Source organism: Anomalospiza imberbis, chromosome 3 (assembly GCF_031753505.1).
Source record: "Anomalospiza imberbis isolate Cuckoo-Finch-1a 21T00152 chromosome 3, ASM3175350v1, whole genome shotgun sequence".
NCBI classification, from domain to species: domain Eukaryota; kingdom Metazoa; phylum Chordata; class Aves; order Passeriformes; family Viduidae; genus Anomalospiza; species Anomalospiza imberbis.
This window is the reverse complement of record NC_089683.1, coordinates 103,197,431-103,215,764: the sequence shown is the minus strand read 5'-3', so window position 1 is coordinate 103,215,764 and position 18,334 is coordinate 103,197,431. Positions and strand designations below refer to the sequence as shown.

The following is an 18,334-nucleotide window of genomic DNA, read 5'->3' as shown; positions in this document are numbered from 1 at the left end:
ACCATACCTTTAATCCTCAACACCATTACATCCTGTTTTTATGCAGACAGGCACATAAAAACACTCCACAAAATGAATGGGCGTTCACACCCTACTCCAAATAATCCCACAGCATGGGGAAAGGAGAGAGGCAAAGCACTCTGCTGCTTGCTTCGGTCCAGAAAATGGAAACTTTGTTGTCATACAAAGCAAATAAATAGAAAAGTCAGGAGATAAAAAAAATAAGTGCCCTACTGCATTGGATTGATTTAAGAGTAAGTGTGTGCTGCTGGAGAAATAGATTTTTTTCACCTCTTAGGCAGTCATTTTTACAAATGTATGAGGTGAGCACCAATTAAATTTCATCAAGAAAGAAGCATTTTGTGTCCCCCCCCCCCGCTTTTTTTCTGTTCCTCCCACCCTTCTCTCCCCATCGCCACTTGCCAGTCAGACCCTGATCTGTTTGGGGGCCGGGTGGGGAGGACAGGAATCCCTGCCCACCTTGGGGAACAAAATCCTGTGCCCCAGGGCTCACAGGGGTTCAGGAGGGGAGGGGGAACTGCAACCAGTCACAGGAGAGAAAAATACTCGCCCCACTTCACATAATTATTCGGGGCTTTCAGAGGGAAAACAGTAAGAATTATTTTTTTTCCTGTTTCCCACCTCCAGGCTTTCACTTGTAAGAGCAGGTAAAACTGCCTAGAAAGAGGAGATAAATGTATAAAAGCATTCCTTTTGTACACAATTCACACTCAGCAAAAGCAAAACAACTCGAGCAGGAAGGAAACCTGGGTACAACAAACATAAATATAACAACCTAGGTGAAAAACAGTCTTGTCTAATTGCCCTGAAAAGTATTGCCATTATTCTGATGGCTTCACGACTTTTTAAAAAAAAAAAAAAAAAGTTGGAAAACTTCTCTCCGAGTTTTGGTGGCATCTTTGCATCTCAGAAAAATAATTTCAAAGGCAAAAAGCAAGAGCAGAAGGAATCAGCATATCAAGATTTTAGGCCTCATGCAGGGATGAGCATTGATTCTGTACATGCCCCACTTTATGCAAGTTGTAGATTCAGAATGAAGCACTTTGCCTCGTTTGCAAATAAAAGTATCATCTCTCAGACTCTTAACTACTTCTGTTTTGCTTGGCAAATACAACTTGGAACACAAACAGTTCAGCTCTTTCCCTTTTCCAGAAAACCAAATAAAGGGTATCACCTTGTATATGGTGTGTCTAAAAGTAGGGGGAAACAACCCTACACCTCCCCTGGTTTTAGGGGAATATTTGCCTTCTTAAATAAGGCAGCACAGGACATGAAGGAGCTCTTCTGAGTCAGTAATTCAGGCTGTCCTGTGAGTGCTGGAGGAGATGGGGATGGCTGATCTGCGCTTTGATTCAGAAATAAACCCCACATCACTTCCTCCTCAACTGAGACTGACTCCCCCCAGCCCCAATGCAAATTTGCACTGGCTTAAGTATTAAAAGGTCTAAAAAGTTAATTTCCTCTTCTTTGTTTTAAGCCTGCCAGACTTCTTTCTCAAAGGTGAAATACCACAGGAAAAGCAAGATATTTACAGATTTGTCCAAATTCAGCAGAGGGGAAAAAAAAAAAATTAATAATAAAAAAAATTACTACTCACATAAGGTTTCCAGACTTCTTGCCTCCAAGAGGCCTGAAGAGCTCGGGTACCTGACTGCTGGTCTCCATTACTTTTGGAAACCGCACAAGACCAACAGGATCTTGTCCAGTGAGGTCAACACCATAGCTGGTAGGACTCATCACAGCCCCCTTAAACCCGGAGCCAAGCTTAGCTAAAACTCAAATAAAGTTTTTTTTCTTGCCTTCATTAAGGCCCATTCTTATCATGCATTTAGACAAACTCTTATTACTAAATTTTCTTTTTTTATGCCACAAATACCTCTTTTCAATTAGAAAATGCAACTTGTTTTAGTGTCAGAGGCTTTAATTAAGCACAGTTTGTCTAGAACAGCTCCAGGGTTTATTTATTATTTATTAAAGAAAGGTTAGTTATTTACTGGGGAGGGGGAAGACACATCTGTTAGTTGCAACTTCACGGAATGAACCAGACAGCCCATCACTCAAACTGCTGTAGGATATGAGTGGATCACTAGCAGGGTCAGGAAAAAATACTTCTTTTCCTGATGTGTTACATAATGAGGATATTTTTGATACTTTCAAGTCTTCCTTGAAGCTGTGGCTGTTTCTGGTCACTATTCAAGGACAAGACATTGGGTTTAAGGGGAGGGGGGAAATAAAGGGGCTTAGTTTGGACTTTACTGCAGGAGTGCTCCCACATCACTGAGACAGGCACTGCCAAAGGGGATGGGGGCACAGCAGGGACAGGCTGCTCAAGGGCCCCTCACTGACATTTCTCCTTCCCTCTGGCAGATCCAGAAGCAGAAGTGAGCATCAGTCCTGGTGCAAACAGACCAGTGTGCAGGCAGGAGTGCTCTGGGAAGTGGCAGGACATGCTGCAGACCAGCTCCTGCTGCAGGGACAAGCTCCTCTGTTGTACAGCTCTTTGAGGGCAGGAGCTTATAAACCAAATGAGGGGCCTAAAAAGCCATGCTAAGTTATGTTTTCACCTTTTTTTTTAATTAAGAAAGCTTTAACTCTCCCCTCACCACTTCTGGGCTGAATTGGTTTGATCCAGAGAGGTAGTTACGCATAAGAGCAGCCACTTTATATTGAATTAGGGGATTTCTCATGCAACATGTCTCACCAATTACAAGGCAGGGATGCAATTCTATGATTTATAATACATTATACTGTTAAATAATATAACATTATAGATACAATTTGTACCTATCTCTCCATGGATTAGAGAGGTGGCACATGAAGAGTGGATCATTAAACAGCAGTGCAAGGCCAGGGGCCAAGCACTTCTGTTTAACAAGCTGCTCCAAGTACCACCCCTCTAATCCATGGAGAGAGAGAGAATAAATTGTTTCTGTATCCTTTCTAAATCAGGTTCTTTGGGTGTGTTTTGGGGGGTTTATATAATAATTTCTGTTTAGGGGTATTGCTTTCCGGGGCTGAACTAGTTTAAGTCAAAAGAGCTGTGTTCCAAAAAGGATCTGGAATTCACAATCTGGAGAGATTTGAGGGGAGAGGGGAATGACTCTCAGGCCATTCCAGCAGAAGCTCAAAGGCACCCTGGAGAGGACAGCCAGCTCCCAGCTGCCCTGAATGAACAGGCTGCAAATGGCAGGGATGGCCCAGGGCAGCAGCTTGGCTACATCCTTGCTCCATCAGGCAGGAATGCCCTGGAAGCGCCCACCTTGCAGAGCTCAAAGCCCATCAGCAAGGCTCTGGGTGACACCAGAGCCTTCCTGGGTGGGAACAGTACATTTCCAGCGCTGGCATTCCCCAGCCCTGGACAGCCCCGTGGCCATGCCTGGGTGAACATCAGGAAGCAGCCGCGGCTCAGCACGCTGAGGTCCTTGGGAGGACAGAGTTGACACGGTGCTATTTCAAGGCACCAGTGGCCACGTGTAGCAGCTGAAGGTGAGCTCTTTGACCTCCATCTCTTGTGTTTGTATTACCTCTCCAGGGTCAATAAATGCAGATAGGAGCACCAGGCTCGACAGACAACGTGCTGCTTTATAACATTGGCACTGGGATTAGGGCTCTATGCCTTGGCTGCCAGGTTTATTAAACTCCATTACTGTCCCTTAACAATGACAACACCTTTCCATAACAGTACAGTTGCTTGGCTCCCAAGGAGGGCAGCACAATGAAGGAGCCTGAAGATATAGGGACACCGTTAGGCTGTCTTATAGCCCCTAACTCATCATCTGACAAGGCATTGATTTCTATTGACAATTTCATTGTAATGTCAGAACGTAACCTGAATTCATCTTTCATCTACTTCAGAAGTAAACAATGGCTCTCAGAACAGCAAAGGAAAAAAAAGAAAAAAGATAGTGCTTAAAAATAACAAAAATAATAAAAAGAATTTTTATTCCAGCTCTTCCTCAAAAAAAAACCCAAGAGAACCAAGACTGCTCGGCAGCTACATGGAGCAGGGCAGACTATTAATAGAAAACACATTATTTGACAAATTTTATCACTGCTTCAATTTGCAAATTATTCAAAAATCTACTGTCACTCATTCAATTCTGTTCAATTTATGAAGCTATATTAAATTAGCATTATTCCACAGAAACTATTTCCACCCTCCAAAAAAACTTCCAGGTGATATTTACAGTATTAGCTGACAATTCACCATCACCTCAGCCATGGTAAGGTGCCATGACTGTCCCTCAGTTTAACAAGCTGTGAAATAAACAGGAATTGGGGGGATCCTCTGATCAGGCTTTCCATGCTGTCTATGTTTGAAAGAGGAGATAAAAAGGAAAGGCTGGCAGGGCTTGGTGTTGGCACCACATTACATTTCTATTAATAAAGAACAGCAATCAGCTCTGAAATTAATGTGGATCTGTTATCTCCTCACACACACAAAGAATTCACGTCCAGTGTGGTCACACGGACCGCAGTGCAAACGATGGGGCCGAGCCACTCGCTTTTCTGTTTCACTACCCCTGTGCCTTAGCTCTGGTCTGGTTCTGTGGGTTTTTTCCTCAGAAAAGCATGTGCAGACATGAAGGATAAAGATCTGTCAGCACGGTCCCTCTCTGTGTTTCTAGAGACTACACAGATGTATTTCATACGCCTCCAAAATGCAAATTGAAATTTGCTAATTTCTAAGTTTTGGCCACCTGTTGCACTTTACCACTCCTCTTTAATAGACACATGGTGCAAATTAAAAGTTTTACTGGACTGAAGGCTAAGACACTTCCAAAGTCCTCCACAAATATCAGACACACTTGGCAGACAGGAGCACTGAGGTACAAATTTCCACACTGTGGTGAAAGAGACCCTGGAGCCTTAAGAAAAGTGAAATAAAATAATGAAAACACACCTCTTCATTTCAGTTTCACGGGATTCAAATGATGTACAAAAATTCCCTAAGCAATTTTCCTGCAGCACAGCTCCCTAATGAGGCTGGGGAAGCAGCTTTTCTCCACACTCCCACAAATAGTTAGTCAAGACGAGCAGAAAAGGTAAATTCAGTCTTTCAGGGTGGAAACCATGCTAGAGATGACAAGCTGCTAGTCATGGCTCTGCCACCAGCCTTTTCCACTGACAGACCATCCCATGGCAAAATCCTAGTTTTGAGACATTTGTTTGGGGTACTTGCTTTTTCACCAATGGTTACTTGGAGTATTGTTTCAAGTTACATTCCAGTAGTCCCACACTGAATAAGGAGTAAGGAAAACAACTAAAATTACCACTTGTCCTATGAAGTTTTGGCATAAATAGGATCTCAAGGTATTTAATGATATTGTCTTGGGGTGCAAGAAAGCACAAGATGGAAATACTCTAAGTCTAGAGAAAAATAAAGTAAAATGAATAGTCATTACAAAAGGAGATAGCAAACCCAGCACCTGAGGAGGTTTGCACTGACAGGAACGTGTATTCCTTTTAAAACATTATCCCAAGCATCGGGCCTGTTGTGTGTTCCAGGGACACTGTCTCTCCAGCTGTGACCCATCAAGCTACTCCTGAGGAAAAGATAGAGTCATCCTGGGATATTGTCACATCCATCTCCCACAGGAGAAGAGACCTGACAGTGCCTGGACATCTTGGCAAAAAGAAGCAACAAAGAGCAGCCAGGAAGGGAAGTGGGGAAGAGCTGCACCTCCCAGGAGGGAAGAGATGAATCTGATAGACTCCCCCTCACACTCTTCTCCAGCCTCCAGGCCCAGCTGGACTCGGCATCTCAAGTGCTGTCCCCAGGAGTACAGGGGACGTGGGAAGTACGGCTGGCAGCGCACCCACCAGCTCCCAGGGATCCCAGAACACCCTCGGGTTTGCAGGCACCCGGAGCTTGCCAAATCATTTCAGCTCATCTCTAATTGTCAGCGATCTCTATTAGCTCCATAGTGTGGCTTTGACATAAGGATGAACAGAAGGGCTGTTACTGGCTAGTGAGAGGAGAGGAGCTTCTGGTCCAAGGAAGAAAAGCATCTTCCATGGCAGAAGGAAAAAAAAAAAAATCTTTTTTTCCTTCCCACATAGGCTAAATTATACAAAAGACAAAGGGACTATGCAACGGATGTCCATCAGCCTAAACTTCCCCTAACAGCACACTAAAAAACAAAAAACAAACAAACAAAAAAAAACCCACCAAAAAAAAAAAAAAAAGAAAAATGGGCTTTGTGTCTTGCCTGTCAGTATTAAGCAGTAAGAGATCTGTTTTATAATTGTCTCCAAGAGGAAAAAAAAAACAGAAAGGAAAACAGCACTACACTACATGCACCAATCCCAGAACGGTATGACTCCATTTGAGTCCACAGCTCCAGGAGGTGGCTGGTTTGGCAGTGGCAGCTCCTTCTCCAGAGCACTTCCCTCTCAGGTGACTGCTCCTCGAGACCCACAGCCACAGTGCAACTCTCCCCATGCCAGCTGAAGCTAAAAATTTTAGATAGAAAGTAAAGGGAGAAGGGAAAGAAGAGTCTTGACTACGCCGAGACCACGGTTCTCAGATTACGCCAAAATTCTAATCTTTCCATATTATTTCCCTGAACAACAGCCCAAGTTAATAGGACCTAAAAATACCCCAAACACATTTTTGGTTTTGCAAACAGTGTTTAATTCATGCATGTCTGCCTGGTGATGCATCGTCACAATTGTAATCAGATAGCTGCCAGCCCTGGAAGGGTGTATTGCTCCCTGCACTTGGAATGCTAAAGAGGGACTGAAGCTATAGAGGAGGTTAAAATGAGTTTCACTACATAGAAATGAGAAGGGAATTAAGTCAGGCCTGGAGCTAGAAGTTACCTGAGCATCCTTGAGTCCAGGGCCACAACCATGTCTGCTTTAGACTTAAGTTTTTTGCCCAACACAAACAGCAAAAGCGTCACTGAGATCCCAGGAGCAGGCTCAGCTAGGTGTTGGATCCTGGGCTGGAGTCCGGTGGCACCTGCACCCCCCCACACAGTGCCTGGGGATGAGATGTGCCACAAAGAGGGAACATAAAGCAGCCCTAAATTAAAGCTCTTCCAACACAAGGCAATTACACTACATAATGTTTACTTATCTTATATACACTCAGAGGGAAGATAAATGCCTAGTAAAAACCACAATCCACTATTAAACAGCTATAAAATACTTCGCTGTCTTCCCATTTCAAAAGCTCCCATAGTATAAATAGTGGTCAAAAGTTCAGTGAACTGTCTTGTAGTCTGGTGCTCCATTCAAACCATGCTATTTCCAGAGAGCCTCCTGACACCGTATCTAATTTCCAAAATGAATATGCTTTAATTTTCCTTCTTCATGCATTGTGCTTTTTCCTCATTTAAAACAGCAACAGCCTCTGGCAGTAAAGGACATCACATTTCTGTGTGAGATGAAGCTTTTTTCCCCCGATATGCAGGAGAATGGCATGGGTCAAGGGAGAAAAAAATGTATGCAAAAAACATCACACCCCACTGACCCCAGTATATTTTACATTACAATTTTGCCATTTCCAATATAGGTTCATCTTGCAGTGGACCATATCAGCCATATTTCAGGATTTACACAAAAAAAAAAAAAAAAAAAAAAATCAGTACCTAGAGCATTGTCTGCATAGGGTCTGTCCTAATGCAATATATGGATTGTCTTATTAATGTGTAGTGTAGCTTGCAGAGAACACACAGGCATGCAGGGAATACTTATGGATGCCAGGGAGGCAGCACAGGTGTTCTGCTGGGGATGTGCATATACATTCAATTATCTCTGCAGGTAACACACAAGTGCATTTTGATAGCTTAAAACCCAGGCTGTCGCACGCTGCGGGTGAGGCCTGGTGGAATCAGAGGGGGTTTCTATGTAGGACCTCCTCCCCCAAGCCATTAAAATCCCCAAAATGGGGTGCATGATAGGTTCACCCATTTAAGCACGGGCTGTCATGCTTTCAGTGGGCAGCAAAAGAAGCTTCATCCCCTGGCAGACCTTAAAAGGCTTCCTTCCACCTCTAGAAGGCAAAGATAATTAATTAATCCACAGCCTGATTGGAAAAGCCCAGAAGGTTCTGGAAGCTCCTCATGGCTTCACCCTTTAGCCTTAAGTGTTTAAATGAGGCCAAGCTGTGCCTCGTTAACACTGCCCAGGCTCTCTGAAACTCCAGCAGCTGAGAAAAAAGATGCACCTTTTGTTCTCCCAACCCTCCTCTAAGACCAGGAAAGGGATGAAGTGGAAGCTTGGGGCAATCCCTATTTTAACCAGGGATAAAATCCCCACGCTCAATAGGAGCAATGCCTGACTAAAGACCATAACAATTCTGACTCCATGTACTGCCAGGATCACAATGCTCACACGGCTAGTACATCTGACCATTACCAACAAAATCATCATCTGCTATTTTGACAGAAAATCAAAGAAGTCTGACTTAAGAAGTACCAATTCCCCCAAAATCCTCATCCTCTCCACAGATGACCAGCTAGGGGATGGCTCACAAGAGAAGCAATACATGTATACAGTATACATGTCTAAACATGGCAACAAAGCAGAACCATGGAACTGGGCATGAGTATAGATGGGGAGAGAGCTTAAAAGAGAAAAAAAATTAAGAATTGCATCACAGAAAATCATCACCTTTCACATCTCAAGCAGCTACTCCACCTTACAACAGCCATAGAAAGGAGCAACTTCAGGTCCTACAACCATCACACTTTCTCTGCTCATCACCTCAAAGAAACCTGGAGCGCTCTTTTACTACAAATCTGTAAAACTTTAGGAGCAACAGAAAAACTTACCTGAAGCTCAGGGTAGCCCAAGGAGCTGGAGGGAGCTGCTCTGAGGGAATGTGGAGTGGCACACACTAAAACTGACAGTAGGCAGAGCAAGGTGAAGCTAAAAACCATGCTCCACAGGTGTTTGAGATAACACCCTAATTAACTCCCTGGAACTCGTTGGCTGTAATCGCTCTGCCTCCACACCCTGCCAGGAGCTCTGCCGCAGCACACCCTAAATTCTGATCTGAAGCTGCTTTTGGGGTAGATAAAGCTGCTTTCGGTTATTTCCAAGTCCTGGCCAGGGCACTAATGGAGAAGGTTTCCTTTAATCAGAGGCAGCTGGGAGCCCTTAGATCCTGGGGACAGAGGTGGGGACAGCCTGCTGAAAATGGCCCTAAATGCAATTGCAAGAGCAGCACTTTTTCATGTTATTTTAAGCAGAAAGGGTAAAGCATGCAATATTTTCTTCAGGTGTTAGCACTCTTAAATGTCACAGAGAAGCATCCTGTTGCCTGGCAAGTTGTGGACTCGAGGCTCAACAGGTTTGCTTGCTTATTGTCTGCATTTACCTGAACTGGTTTTTAATAAAAGCCTTTGAAGCAAGAAAATCTCCTGCCTGAGACGAGGCATTGGGAGCCTGAGTGGAGGCCCCTGAGAGTTGCTGAGCTACTTAGTGGCAGTCACTTGCATCCCTGATATATCCCGTTCCTTCATAATTGCAAATCCCCTTGGTGCTGCTCTGCACAGGACCAGCTTTCCTGTCAGCAGTTATTGGATGGGAACTGATGCTGGTGTTTACACATCCACGGTCAAAACAACTTCAGTATCTGCCTGGCAAACATTGCTGTGTTTCAAGTGGCCAGTTTGAGCCAGCAAGATGTGCTGGAGGGCAGAACTTGGGCCTTTCTATATTCATCCAGGGCTTTGAACTTACCAAAATGAACTTTGATTCCAAATACTACTAATAATAATAGTAGTAGTAGTAATAATAATAATAATATTGTTGCCTTTGGCTTCAGAGCACCAGTTCCATCAAAGTACTGACTATTGAAAGTTCAACTGCTAATGGCAAGCTATTTTGAAAAGGGAAAAGTCTGGAGGCAAATTATGAGGGAAAGAATAGATATTAATAATTTTTCAAGTCATTCTGTCTCAGGTATTATTTTCCTTAATTTCATTATTTATGATGAGATTTTTTGCTTCAAGGCCAAGTGAATTCATAGGGCCTGACCCATCCAAACACAACCACGACTCTGAACAATGCAGCCCAGCTGAGTCTATAGATAAAAGAAGAGCCCAAATGGAAAGAAAGAATGAAAAAGAAGATAATTTTAAACAGTGGATTTAAACACACACATGAAAGTATAACCTTCCTGCTGATGAGTTCTTTTCCCTGTACAAGGTCCACTCTGTTGCCATCCCATTCACCCTGGTGAGGGATCTGTGGAATGGGAGTGCCAACAAGGAACTCATCCCATTTATCTGCCCCTGCCTCCCTGGACTTTAAAGCCAAGGGAAGACCTCTCACCTTTTCTTTTTTAGCTTAATTCCAGAGCTAATGGAAACTCAGTAGTTTCACTTGTAACTTGGATAACCTGGACAACATTTTGTTGCTGTGGGGCATGAGCAGATCCTGGGAAGAATTGAGCCTAGAGCCTTTTAGAGTTCTCTCTGTTGAGAAATTGAAGAGCTTGGAGGGAAAATCTCAATCCAGAGGAGGGATATTTCCCCCCAAAGCTCTCTTGGGGAAGGTTTTCCCACATTGGGTGTGCAGAGCACTGGGGCTGCTGCAGGGAGATTCATAATTTGGACACAGAGGGACACCATGTTTGGGGCAACTTCCTCTTGCCAGGAATGAGGGGCCAGAAAGAAACTTTGAGGGCAGAAGCAATGACAATTCCTAGACCTGTGTTCTCCCCCTCCAGTAATTCTCAGCATCCCTAAGTAGCCCCATGTATGGAAGAAAAACATCAATTCAGAATTCCCTTTGCTTCAGGGTAAAATAACCCAAAAACATTACTTTGGTTTATCTATATTTGTAACCATGTTCCTTAGAAGAAAGGAGTTTGCTGTGGAGTATCTCTGGCAACCTTGAAGGCAACTGATGTACTTTTCCCACTCTGGAATAAACTCAGCAACATGAATCCTGCCTCAGAATCCACAGATGTGTGCATCTGTAGAAGAGGCTCTTAATAATTAATATAATTGTACAACCCCCTAGATATAAAAATACACAGACGGAGCTTCACATTTTGCCTGCTTCTCTGTAACAAATACCCAAACTGAAACAAATTTAACAAGATACATTACACAAGTCTGCAGACAGAAGTTGTATGAAAATTTTAACTCTCTTCAGCAAGAAAGCACTTCTATTTCCAGTAACGCTGGCAGCATATACTGTAGCTAGGCAGCCACATTTATTTTCAATTATCATTTTTGCCTTTTTATACAGCATAATGAAATGCCTGGTAAATTATACATTTTTGTAAAACACAAACTTGTCTCTTTATTTGCAGCTCAAGTCTTGCAATATCATTTTGTCTGCATTAGTTCTAGCTCTTTATGAAAGGCCAATTACTTTTCTTAGCTGTAACATGTAGTGTGATATGTTACTCGTCAGTCCTGGCTGAGACAGCCTGCTGCAAAATGACCATGGCTAAGGCTCAGACCTTTAGAGAAAAGGGGGAAATTTTCTAGCATTCTGCTTGCTAAGACATCATCCACACTCACTTGTTCCAGCTTCGATACCTAAGATTTTTGATCCACACCTCCTGCTAAACAAAAGCATGTTTTTTAGGAGAAAAAAAAAACATACAGTTGCTTCTCCCAGTCTCCCTTTAGAAAGACGCTCTCCTGGCAGATGGATTTCAATATGCCGTCTCCCAAACCTTAAGCAACTCTGAAAATATAAAGTTCACTTATACCAATGGGCCATATATATCTACACCTCTCGATTCCCTGTCTCTTTAACTGGCACTTTGAACTAGTGAGCACCTCTTTAATCTTGCCCCATTATCATCCTAATAGCACCTCCCGATATTCATAAATGTCTAGCAAGACTTTCAGCTATTTGGTATGAAGAAGAAATATCCAGCTAAATTGAGAAGATTACCACATCACCACATAAATCAGTGACAGGCCGCGTGTTATTACAGTTGATTTTTGTTGACAGTTGGCTGTAGGCAGTTGTGTTTCAAATGCCTTTTTTCTCTGGGAAATTAAACAAAATTCCATGCAAAATGCAGCCCTCCAGTTCAAAAACTGTAAATCCAAAATTAGCATTTCATACTTTAAAAGGTAGCACAGCACAATTTTCCATTGAAAGGTCTGTACAGTTGTCACAAATGGGTGCTTCACACATGACACTAATGCTACCGATGCCTTTTAAGAAAGCCACCTTTCTCTGATATTATTTTCTTCTCCTAATAATCTGCATACACTATAGTTCATCCCTATGGAAAAGAAAGAGAGCTCACTTACTTATCTCTCATATGGGAGCATTATGCTTTCAGCAATTCAGACAGATAGGCTGGGTGGGAGGGGGACGCGTTGCTGAAGCCTCCACGATAAGAGGAAAGGAATCGTGGCCAGCGAAAGGTTAATCTTCCCTCTCCAAGTCCCTCCTTCTGTCTTGGCATAACCTGGAGAGCAAAGAAAATGCCAGACTTACAAAGTGAAAATACACACCGGCACTAAACTGTTCCCGCTGCGTTGTGTGGCGCTTCGCACGCAGGGCCACGCGTGACCTAATTAACAAAAAGCCGTCACTGAAAGTCAGGGAAGCAGCTTGGGTGACACCAGAGAGGACCAGAACTTGCGAAGGAGTGTCTGCTTCCAGCAGCTGCTGATCTGCCAGTTCTGGCTCAGAGAACGCCCGCTGCTAAGCCAATTTTTAGGGACTGTGGTGTCAGCAAGTTGATTGAGCAGCAGTAGTTGAGACGGAGCGCCTTCCCCTTCTCCAGACAGATCCTGGGGGCATTGGCTTTGTCTTGGGCAGTAGCTTGGAGAAATCACCACCACAAGAAGTTCACATTTTTGGCTATGTATATACATATATTTATATAACACAGGGAATCGAAGCAGAGAACTGCTCTGCCTACTCCTGGGCATGGGGACAGACGTGTAATGCAGTTTGTCAGCCAAAAGATGTTATATGTGTCTTCACACAAACACTTTGCTGGCAGCTCACTGGCTTCTGGCCACACAGTCCAACATCCCCTGGTCAGAAGTGCTGGGCTGAAAACCAGCTCACCAGCCAATTGCATCTGCTTCATTCTCCTCCAGTGTTCAAGGGCAGGGGTGTGATGGCCTGCGTTAAGGATCATCCCTTCTCCCAGCCCTGTCCTCATAGGGGAGCCAAGGATGGACAGCCCACCTGCTGACCTCTGAGCTGGGTAATCCCACTGCTTGTCACTGAGAGGAAAGTGTGTTCACAGTAGCCAGAGCCAATAAAATTAATCCTTTCAGACAATATTGAAATGGTTTCATCTGAATTCACCATCAGGCCTTTTAAACATCTGCCTCGCTCTCCTTTGCTCATGGCTGGGTCAAGTTTTAGTTTTTACAGCCTGTGCCAAACAGGTTGGTTCCCTGGTGTAACTCTGCTGACAGAACAGGACAAGATGCCCATGGGAGCCTGGCCTCAGTCACATGTGGTGTGTCACCCATACGAAAAAGTTCTTGACCTTCTGCTAGAGGTTGGATTTGCACCTGATTACAGGCAAAGTTGAAATCAATGGAGTCAAATAATCACAGTGAGATACAGGTTGCTTACCAGTTGCCCTGCTGAGGAAAAAGTATTCAGCCAAGAAGGATGGAAAATGGCAGCAGAAGAGAACACAGTGAATATGATGGAACAATCCTGTGTTGCCTGTTGAGGAGAGGTTGGAAACAGGACAAAACTTTGCTGTTGAGTGAGCTGCAGCCTACAGAGAGTGAATGATTTAAGGTAGTGCTTGTTCAGTGCTGGAAATATTTATATTAAGATCTGTAGGGAATATCATAAAAAGGGTTATGCCACTAATACTTTCTCTTCTAACTCTATGTGCACATTTAATATCTTAGTATCTGATTCCTAATGAATACTTCTTACAAATTTTTGAAACACACAAGGGGTGACCTGCCATTTCTGCTTGGAACTAGCTCCTCAGGAAAACCAGGCAGTGAGGAGACAGACCAAACTGGCAGTGTGAAAGAGCTTGGTCCAAAGGGAAAACAAGAGCCCCACCAAAAAATGCCCAACATGAACACAAAGCAGCAAAACCCAAAGCAGGTTTTAAATACAAAGCTGCCCGTTCTGATAAAGATAAGGAACCAGTACATGATCACTGGGGAGAGGAGGCTGAGCTGAATGAGGCAGTGTTGCCAAGAATGGTGTTTGAAACAATGTGTGACGAGGGCTTTCATTGCAATCGGAAGGTGACTCTGTATGCACAATCAGGTGTTTTGTGCCACATGAAAAGCCTGAGAAGTGTGGCAGCTCTCTGTGCCTTCACACATGAGACAAGTTGTTCACTCCAAGGTACAGGAGAACCGTCCTCAGGGCTATGCTCTTGCAAGGACAGGGAAAGGCTGATAAGAGGAGGGAGATTTGGGAGCCCAGGTGTCATCTCACCCCAACCAGAGGAAGGCATCAGGGTGCCAGGGGCTAATGAAGGATACACAAGGGCTTTGCTTGAGGAGGAGCCCAGCGACAAAGCCAGGCTGTGGCAAAGCTGGTGTTATGCCAAGGCATCAAACAGTCTTGCAGGATGACCAGCAAACTTGCCCAAAGAACATGTATGTCAACAACAGAAATTATCCTTCAACAGAGGAGATGAGGCAATCTGGGGTGGTGACAGTGGGAGCAGGGAGAGTCTGACCCACAGCCATGGCAGAGCAGGTTGCTCCAGAGAGCCTACACAGTACTGGAAATGGAAAGCCTTCTCGTGCTGTCCCCTGACATGCAGTTCTTTGAGGTGTTTGTATCTCCAAAACTTCTGGGTTTGGCAGCACTACAGACATTGTGTAAAGGGGAGACCCTCTGGGTCTGCTGTTTCAGTGAATGTGCAAGCCACGCCTCTGCTCCCCTGGCATCCTTTTCTGCACAGCCCAGGTGTTTGCACCTCAACAGCAATTTTTGTACTGAACCCAGCAAGATGCGATGAAATCCCAGCACTTGTTTCACAAAGACATCCGGCTTCGAGGGAACGATCACACTCAGCTTTGGATTGTAAGCCCAGGGATGTCACAAGAACAAGTCAATTACTCCACAAATGAGGGAAAATACTCTACAAATTTTAGCTGAACTAAGTAGAGACAAGAAATTAATCTGGAAATCATCAAATGGTGTGTCTGTTTGTAATTATTATCATGCAAGTAATATAATGCTAGTTGAGGAAGATAATTTTTGTGTGTTTTGGGATTTCCTAGTTTGCATCTTTCTGCCTACAGATTTAGATTTCCAGGGCAAGTCATTTTTTTTTCCTGATGTCTCATAAAGAAAAAGAAATGTTGAATATAAAACCTGACATGAAGTTTTTCCTTTCGAAGTATAGTTCATGAGTTTGTTTAGAAAATGCAGTTCAAATACTGTTCTTTACTTTGTTCTTACAAGTTGTGAGTAATACACACATTTGTTCACGTGACAGTAGCCTTGGAACAATGTCAGGTGGCTGTTGCTTACAGGACAGGAGTCCTGTGGTCTCTCCCAACTCCAAGCTCATCTGTGTTAGGAGCTCAAGATGGATTTAACTGCTGGCCAAATCACAGAGGTGTGCAGGCTTCATGCACTGCCTTGAGTTGGGGTGCCCAGAAAACTCTTCAGGAACAAATAAATTTATAAAATATCCTAGGGGATATATGAGAATTTGAGCTGAAATTTAATATTTTCTAACTGCTCTCACCCTTCCTCCTGGGACAGCTGCTGATCTTTGATCATTTGCCTCATTTACAAATGCTGTCATCTTGCCATTCTCCTTCTACTCCGTATCATTAATACAAATCTGGAAACAATGGCTTTCTCCCTGCTAAAACATTGCAACATCCCACTATTTGTTTCCTCTTCTAAAACGAATCATTCATTATAACCCATATCCCCCAAAGAATTTTATCACTTGAAACCTGTTTGCAGTGAATCTAAAGTAGCTGGGAAATCATCTCCTCAGAAATTCTTGTGTACGCTGGAGCCGACTTCTCCTGGAAGCCCAATAAAGTGTGGAGTCCCTCTGCAGGCAATATCCATTTTTCTTCTTTCTGATACAGTCTGTAGCAGTAACCCCTGCAGCTGTGCACGATCCATTTTTAAATTTTTTTTTTCTGCTGAAATTCACTGTTCAGCTCTGTTAGCTCTTGTACCCACTTCATCCCAGAGAGTTGGGATAATTGCCTCCTTGCTTCGGCGTTCCACCACCTCCATGCTTATCGCAGAGGTCAGCTTTTCTTTTATCTCTCCTATAACCAACTCGTTATTTGCTGCTTTCTCTTGCAAGGGACAGGCTGCTGCTCCCTGACTCCTGCCCCATTCCACTTTTCCTGGTGTTTGTGCACCTCGTTTGAATATTTCTCCCTAAAAGGACATCTCTACCTCTCAGCATTTGAATTTAGTATTTTACTTTGTAGTCTGTAGTCCCCAGCAGCAGCAGAGGCTTGGGTGAACACTGACCTATGTGATGAGGTATCACCAAAACACTTACACCTGCAGTTCAGGAGTTGTGAGCAGGGAATTTCCCCAAAAATCTGGGCAGCCATTAGGACCACAGAAGGTTTTCTTTAATAAATTAAATAGGAGTAACATGCTCACTGGTTTTTACCTGAGAAAGGTTATACAACCTAGTAACGTTAAAATACATTCAGGGTGAGGCTTGAGACTCAAATTGCTCAAATGCTGGTAGAAAAGAAAGGAGTGCTGAATATAAAACAAAATAATGCAGAAAATGTTCTACACTGTTAAGGGTGAAGGCAACTATGGCTGTGCAATATTTACCATCAGGGAGGCTTGGACCAAAGCTCCCTTTGGACTACTCACAGTCAAGAATAAACCCTACTGTCAGTATGTGAAAATTTGAAGTGCAGAAAGGACGACCATCCCTTACAAGTCCCCAGACTATCTAAATACTATTGGAGACACTTTGAAATAGATGCAGATGATCAGACTCTGACCTAACCTACAGAACTTTTTCTCAGGACATATAGTTTTAAAAAATAACAGCAAATTCTGGACAACTGAGGAGTGGGTAATAAGGTCTGGAAAGCACAGGCAGAGCCAGGCTCACTAAAATCAGCCTTGAAGTGTCGCTCACAAATTGTCACCAAAGCACTGTGAGAGGAGTGCAGACAGGGCAACTTTTGCAGAGATACCAATGACACTCATACTTCCAGGGGCCTTCAGAGGATGTTATGTACCCATTTCCCTGTTTGAAAATGTGCCCTTTCACACAAAACAAGAGTCTTTGCATTTTTAAATAACACGTGTCAAATCTCACTCATGTAAAACTGCTCCTCCAGTGCTCTGCCAAGCAGCAATGGTGCTGTCTGAAAATACAGGTGTTTTCTGGAAATACGGGTGTCTCCGGCTTTTCAGTCCATGTCAATGCAATGCAGTTAAACTTCCTAATCAATGATAATTCACTGTAATATTGATGATGACACTCACTGTACATAGAGACATAAACCCCAAATTTTTTGCTGTTGCTTAATGCCATCGTGAAGTTCAGACAGGCTGGATTGTCCCACTCCTGGCACACCACGACAAAGCCTGGCTTCATCCTGAGGCCACCAGAACAGAAGAAGAGTAGAGTCCAGTCCCACACCTGCCACCAGCCTGCCCAGCAACCCTGAGTCACGTTATTTGCTTTCTTCCCCTCACAACATTTTCTGTTTAAATCTGAAGCTCTGTAAGACAGCAGATGTTTTCCTTCAATGGGGTGTGCACAGTTGCTGCCATGGTGGGACTCGTGTCTCGGCCAGGACCTTGAGGTAGTGGGGTAAGAAATCAAGCAGAAAGAGCTGGCAGGAGAGAAGCAGCACCCCTTGGCCTCAGCAGAAATCTGATTTCAGAGGGGGCTTGTTTTAATCCAAAAGAGCAAAATACGCTCGGGTATTCAACTTTGAGCATTCCTTGCTACCTCTGCTTCCTAAGGTGAGTGAAAAGGCAGCCTATGCTACCACAGAGGGGAATTCAGGTCTTGCAAATGACTCTGTTTCTTTGTCCAAGGGGCCAAGCTGGGGGCAATGGCTTCATGAAGGGTCTGTGAGCGTGGCAGCTGCCTCTCAGTTCCCAATTTGCTTTTAGGAGCAAACCGTAGGCCACACAATGCCATACAATGCCACACAACACTAAGGCACAGAGCCTCCAGACCCAGCGCGGCCTCAGCCACAGCCATTTGAGCAGCAGACAGGCACCAGAAACCTCCAAAGAGCCACTGGGCTGTGTTGGCCACTCCACTTCCGACACCTGCCAGGTGGGCCCAGTGGAAAGCCCTGTGGCCACCTCAAAGGCACGGCCAGCAGCCTCAGCAGCAGGTCTGCTGCCACGTCACGTCCCTGCTCATCCCCAGTATGGAGGGGATGTT

At 44.0% G+C, this 18,334-nt stretch overlaps 1 long non-coding RNA gene across 2 annotated transcripts in view; it reads right to left on the bottom strand.

Moving 5' to 3' along the window:
• Positions 1–18,079, bottom strand: part of LOC137471668 (uncharacterized) — a 115,292-nt gene extending 97,213 nt beyond the window's left edge. Inside the window, exons 1-2 of one of the 2 annotated variants that reach the window (XR_010997766.1) lie at positions 15,885–18,079; positions 12,264–12,424 (exon numbers count right to left, since the gene is read on the bottom strand). This is a non-coding gene — a long non-coding RNA (uncharacterized lncRNA). Of the gene's footprint in view, positions 1–12,263; positions 13,499–15,884 lie in introns of those variants that run through there. The other variant, XR_010997767.1, reaches the window with a different exon arrangement.
• Between the last annotated feature and the right edge of the window lie 255 nt (positions 18,080–18,334).